Genomic DNA, 7,166 nt, shown 5'->3' with positions numbered 1-7,166 from the left:
ATCTGTAAAATGGGATTAGTAACACAACCTTACCTCACAGGGAGATTCAACGATCCATCCTGAACCTAGCTACTGCTCAAGCTGGCACGGTGAAAGCACAACAGTTTCTGTAGTCAATGGCTACAGAAAGTAATGTGGCTAGGTCACATCTGGGGATTCTGTACTCCACAGCCCAGATGATCATTTACAGCTTGGTCAACTGGGGGCAGTCTGGTGGATCCATAGCAAGAGACCTTGCTAGGTCTGCTACCATGTCCCTTCACTGAGTAAGGTGTGAATAATTACATTAAAGACTGTGAGGTACTTAGATACTGTCACACGAGGGCCTGTAAGTGCACCACAGGCAAAGGAGTTCAGTCACATGTTGTGCTTATCAGAACTCATTTTAAATTTGCCTCTTACAAATAATACTAGCCAATTGCCTGTCAAGAATGAAGGGATGGACAGGGACAGAGGCCCGCATCCAGACCCCTTGTTGCTTCAGGGCTGGGCCCACTCCCCCACCTTCCCCCCCGCCCCCGTTGCTTCAGGGCTGGGCTCACTCCCCCACCTTCCCTTGCAGGGCCAGGCCCACTCCCCCCACCCCTCTTCAGGTCCAGGGCCTCACCACCCTGCTCCATCCTCCAGGGAGCAGGGCCGTGGGGGCAAGATAAACACCACTGGCCTCACCCCCCCACTTTGTCCCCTCCATCCCCCACCGTTACGGCGGTGCTCCGCCCTGCTGCCGCCACCTGTCTGGAACGCTGTTGAAGCACTCCGATTGGTTGTTTCAGACAACCAATCAGAGTGCGAATAAAGCGTTACGGACAGACAGACAGACAAAGGCTTTTATAATATTAGAATTTACCAGATACTGGAGAAGAAAAGCCACACTTCTTGAATCAGTGAAGAGCAACATGCCAGGTAACTTCCATGACCAGTTACATCTAAGCAACACAGCTTACATTTCAAGTTGCAAGGCATGAGGGAAAGGAAATTTGAATAGGAATTGAAGTTGAGAAAATAGCCACCTGCTTCCAGATGTTTAGCTAAAGGGAGGAGTGAGATTCATCAAATAAATTATCCATTGTGAATTATTCATCATCTCCGCCATGGTGAAGCCTGGCAGGTAAATAGACAGATAAATAGATTACAGATATCTATCAACCAATTTTGCACAGAGCACTGAATAGCCATTAGAAGGGAATGATGTTGAATGTCTCTCACAGACAGGAAATACACTGAGAGTCAGTCTTGTTGGGTTCTCTCCTGGAGCTTCTAGGACATTATGTACACATGAGCAATCCACTATTCCTAGCTACCCCATGATGCCCAGGCATACCTCCCTCCACTCAGCTCCCATAGGCACCTGTCAGCTTTCCCCAGACACTTTCACCACTTTCACTTCACCTACTCAATTGCTCCCCAACTATTATCATCTTTCTACCTATGCTGAGAAGTGAAAATGCAACCATAACAGCCAGCTGTCTCTCCCCTCCCCTCCTAGAACATTACCCATCTGCCTCTCCATTTTGCTGGTTCTCATTCGTTCTCCTTGAGCCCTTGATTGCAAACTGAGGCTCCATCTTTCCCCTTAACCTGACTGGTCATTCATCTTAATTCTGCTTTCTTCCAAGTGACAAAGCAATTTATTCTCACTCCATCCAACAGCAAAGGCAGAACAGTGTGGATAGCAGTTAAAACAGGGGAAGGCAGAGTGAGAAGGCATCCCTCTTTCCTCCCTGATGGGTAGGGGATGGGAGTTGGAGAAGAGTGCAGCCATGTGGCTGCCAGGTTTGATATTCTATTGAGAGCTGTCAGCAAAGTCCAGGATCCTGGATCAACTGTCCTGCTTTTAGAACTCTCTCAAGGATCATCTGTACAGTGAAAAAGAAATAAATCATTCTAAACAGTTTCACACTGCCCAGTGTGTCTTCACCAGCAATGCTGGAACTGACCAAGGGCAGATCCAGGGAGGATGTAGTGGTGCAGTCACACACTGCATGCACTACATGCTAGAGCCAGTTCTCTGAAAGTCATACTGCCTGGCTCCAGTTCTCCATAGCCCCAGATGCTTGGGTCCCCTGAAGACTTCAGGCAGGAACTGAGGTCAGACCACTGGGGAGTGGGGACAAGATGTGGCCAGGGCTGGTGGGAGACACAGAGGCAGGCAAGGAGCAGGCCCAGGAAGGCACTGCCCCAAGGCACCTGCCCCAAGGCACTGACTTAGTAGAAGTGACAGAATGGTTCCCACACCCCTGTGGAGTCCTGGCCCAGAAGCAGAAGTAGCCCCATGGTGGCATTACTGTTGCAGCAGCACTCAGGTGCATGCACATAGACCTGCTGCTGTCAGAGCAACTGAGGTGGGTGGACCAAGCCATGAGTCCCTGAAGGCGGCACGTGGGGAGTGCGTGGCATAGCTGCTTCTGCCCTGCTTGGGCTGTGGGGAGCCAGGTTTAACCAGGGATGGCAGCCCACAGATTCCCTTTCTGACCCCAACTACTGGCCAGCAGGGAACAGGAAGAGGAAGGGGGGATGCTTCCCCTTGCTGCTGTTTCCTGCCAAGTCTGGCAGTTCACACAGCTGCTTCCCATAACTGGAGTCCCTGGGTCAGTGGGGGACACACAAAGGAACTGAGCAGGAGCAGGAATAGGGACCCACCTGCTGCCCTGGGCATGGAGTGAGGGAGCCTCAGGGCTGCTCCAGTCTCACTCAAGCTACGGCTGCAGGGAGCAGCTGTGTGGGTGCCAGGCTGTGCAGGAGACAGTGGCAACAGCAACTTCTTTCTTGCCCCCTGCTCGGCCCTCTCTCACCTGCCAACCCTGGGATTTCAGCCACACCTTGACTCCATTCTTCCCCATAATCTGAGGGGCAGTCTACCACACCCCACTCTTTTATAATCCTGGATCCACCCATGGAGCTGACTGGTCTCATTAATTGGACTCTGCAGTTCCTTAACAAATATACTTTAAATACCACCAATTGTCAGGGGTATACCCAGGATGTAGATAGTAGGGACTTGACCCTAAGGAGTTACAAACCAGGGGTCAGTAACAGGCAAGGTCAGTGAAGCAAAGGTCCAAGCTAGAACTGGGAGTCAGGGAATTAGACAGCTCAGGAGGCCAAGGTGGTCATCTAAGGTAGAACCGTGGACCAGGGGGCAGAGGAAGAAGGTCAGGAACAGGGACCCAGACCCATGTTATCAACCAGGGTATTTAGAACAGGCAGCTATAGTCATACAGAACCAAGATGTGGGTGATTCACACTTAGCTAAGCCACAGACCAGAAACTGGCTGTCAGAAGACAGGAGTCTGGAAACCAGGAAGGCAACCTGAAAGCGCTAGGGTCTAGAGTGGAGTCTGAAACAAGAGATGGATGGGCAGGACCCAGGGAATCAGAAACCCAGGACTAGACAAGGAGGTATCCGTCTTGTTGAGTAGCCTGCTGGATACTAAAATTGCTGCTGCTTAAAAGCAGGCACACCCAGCAGCCAACTTGGGCCAGGTGGGGGTATCCAGGCTACTGACAACCAGGCCAGCTCAGGTAACTAGGGCCAACTGGTGGCAATTTGGCTAGACTGCTGCCCTGGCCCTGATAATGGGTGTATCCCTCCTACACCCCTCTTTTCCACCCTGAATCCTCTATTCTGTGGATGACAGCTGAAGCTTTTGTTCTCTGGAAAGTACCTCAGACTGCCCAAATACAGAGATGGATGCCCTGAGGGGTGGAGTAGCCTGCAGCCTAATTCTTCAGCTCTTGGTAATACAGCTATAATCAGCATGCCCATGAACACAGCCAGGAGGTAAGTTGTAGACAGAATATTTGAGAACAGCAGATCCTAATTCAACCACCAGTTGAGCAAAGGTAAATTTGCTGGGCTGATGCAAAACATGAAAACTTCTGGTAGCCCTAGCATAAACCTTCTGCTGAGCACCAACTGACAGCAACAAGGGCTAGGTTCACATTTCAGGGTATACCCATAAATTATACCAGTGGCTTAACATCCCCCCAGAAATCTGGGAACACTAAATTTGCTGGGGTGACCCATATTAACAAAACCCCCTCCTCACAAGCAGTGTAAACACAAAAGCTCAAATTTATTACAGAAAATAAAGGAAACCACTAAGTATAAATTTTAAAATTCTATTAACTACAAAGTCTATAGGTTGCACCTTCTTGGGGAGGCTTCACCCATGCCTAGACAAGTCTGGGACTTAGGGCTCCCCAAAAGGTAGTTCTTGGGGCTTCACCACTATAGCAATGAGCTAGAGAGGGGGGCCCACACCAGAGTCCTATGAGCTGCTCCTTGGGTTCACTGTACTGCAGGGAGCTGCTTAAGAACAAGGGGTTCTGTTGCTTCTGGAGAAATGGTAGAGCACTGACCTCCACTTTCACATGTTGGCTTTGAGGGGTTAATCGTGGCTTTCAGCAGCATACCACAATTCCTAGTCCCAATGCCAGCTCTGCTGGGCAGAAAACTACAAAAGAACTTAAAGGAAAGGTCAGGCCCATCATGGCTTAGGCCTGAACTACAACTAGCACCCAACCACACTGCTTGTTTGAGACAAACTACAAAAGGGGGCCAAGGGCTATCTTGCTGGGCCTGAACTGGGCAGCCTTATACCACACTAAGGCCTGGATAAACAACAAATGCCATGTCTCACTCTGGCTCAAACTGTGCCAGGCTTCACCCTGGCTCAAATCTGCCAGCCAAACATATGGCTGGGGTTCAGCCACAGCCAGGCTGAAAAGCAATAGCTGTGAAACAGCACAAAAGGGCCCAGGTCTATGGTTGCAGCCAGGGCATCCAGTCTCAGCTATACTGCAATGCTGAGCCATTACAATTACAGAACAGAGGCCAGTAACTGCCAAGGCCCATTCCTGGTCAATCTGTTCCAGGGATTAATACCCCCATGGTATTACCCCACTGAAGGCCTGTGTGGCCAAAACTGCCAGAACTCCATTCCTAATCAGTCTGCTCCAGGGATTAATACCCACTCAAAAAGTGGGGAGAGAGAGGAAACAGGGGTCTCAAACTCCAAGACAAACTTTCTCTCCCTGTACCCATGGACACCTCCCTGTGCCACTTTAGTCAGGGGGGGCATGTGCCCCCCCAGTGACTAGTCAGTGACTGGGGGGATCCCCCCACGGCCAATGTTGCCGACCGAGAAGTGGGTGCAGCACTTCATCTGGCGCTCCCACTACCCAGCTGGCGCTTACAGGGGGTGCTCCCACCTGCCTCCCTGCCTGTCACCTAAGCAGGGAGTGCAGCCTGTCAGGGGGTGCACTGGTGCTCTCAGGGGGTTCATGTGCACCCCTGTGCACCCCCTATGCATTGCCACTGTCTGTACATGAGGCTTTCCCTTCACATAGCTTTTGCTCACCTGTTCAGTGAAAGGGGGAAGGGGAGCAGATTTTTGGCTCCCAGTTCAGCTGTACAACACTTAGCAGCCCCAGAAGAAAGGTAGGAAAACCTTAGCTAAGTTGTTCTTATATACCTGGTGTGACATCACCCAAGCCTTGTCCAATGAGGGAGTGCCACGCTCCAGCCTCTTAATCGATCTGCCTGGAGAATCTTCTGCTTCCAAAAGCACACATTTAACCATACACAACCCAAGTGTTACACTAGGATAAACAACGAAGACAGGTCTAAGAATGCACCGCTGCTCTGTCCCCCCAGACTATGGCCTGTACCTACAGTGGGTTTGTGGGTGATGTAAAAAGAAAAGCATCTCATTCCAAACATCTCACACTCTCCTCTACTTCCAACCCATTATTTGCTCACAGACAGAATTCCAGAGCCACTTGCTGCAGTCAGTACTCAAGCTCCTGAAAATAAAGACTTGATGAAACGTGTTGACCTTAAAAGCCGTACGGAAAGGATGTTATTCAATCCTCCCCTGCTTTCTGTGTTTTCTGGTTTTCAAAGTTTTTCACCAGTTTCATTTCTGAGGACTTCTTAGTCTGACAAGTTGGTGTAGCATCTTTAGATTCTCCTTAAGTTTGAAGGATCTGTCACCACTTTTCACATGCCTCACTGCCTTGCATTTTATAAATTGTTTCTTTCTTGGCTTGAGCCATGGAATGTCCTTGCTGTAGATAAGTCCTTTCCTTCTGGATATGCAAATGCGTGCCAATCTCTACACAGTATGTGAACGATCCTGCAGATTGTGAGATTTCTACCAGCTTACTTATTGCAGGTCACAGCCACACTTCTTTCAGGGCTCAACAAAACCAAATCCTTTGTTGGCACTTGAAATGTTAAAACACAAAGTTCTGGCCCCTCTACCTACTACCCTCATAAAAGTAAATAATCTTACTACTTTCTGTTCAAACCAGAAACATACTCTAACATTCCTCAGCAAGAACCATCCCTTCAGCCCCTCTCTCCCACACAGCTACAGCCCTTTTATAACTCTTAGTGGGAATCCACCCAGGCATCTCATTTCCCACAGCTGTGCCGTATTGTTAGGCAGAACTGTCAGCCCCTTCTGGATCCATAAAGGGTTTCTGCACCCTGTTGCGCAGACCTTGTTGATCAACAGTACAGCACAGGTAATTGCATCTGTTGCTTACGTTTTGCATTATGGTGTTCTAAATACAGTGTAGTCTTGTTTATGAAAGGATGATTTCCACTTACTGTCTTACCGTCAGACCTCAACACTACCATAGAGGGAAGCTCTGTCCCCTTTGTATGGGAGTTGGGACCCACATCATATTTCTCGGCATGATCATTCAAGAAATCTCCCTTGGTTTGCAGGAAACAAAGTCAATCTTGGAATGCTACAATGCATATTTTAAGATACTACTATTATGGCCCTCTCTACACCAGGAGAACATTTAAAAAACCTAATGTAGACCAAGCAAGTTGCAGTTTTAGCATATTATTGAAGGAAGTCTACATAGCTACTACATTCCAGAACTATGACATTTCCTTAGCTTAGACATTGCTGTTCCAGAGTCATCTTGATCGCTCCAAGCCCATTTGAAAAGCTGCTTATGACCCTTTGCGCATAAGATGTAGATGAGATCGTCTGTTTCCTCACAGAAGATCCCTTGCTGCATCTCATTTGAGCAAGACCCGTTTGACCACTTCTGTGTTCCAGTGCCTCTGGGCGGGGGGACACTACACCTCCTTCAGCAGCTGGCATCTCCAGTGGCAGAGTACAACTGACTTCTAAAAACCC

This window comes from Crocodylus siamensis, chromosome 4 (genome assembly GCF_052110815.1).
Source record: "Crocodylus siamensis isolate JL-2025a chromosome 4, ASM5211081v1, whole genome shotgun sequence".
Classification (NCBI taxonomy): domain Eukaryota; kingdom Metazoa; phylum Chordata; order Crocodylia; family Crocodylidae; genus Crocodylus; species Crocodylus siamensis.
Note: the sequence above shows the minus strand (reverse complement) of the source record.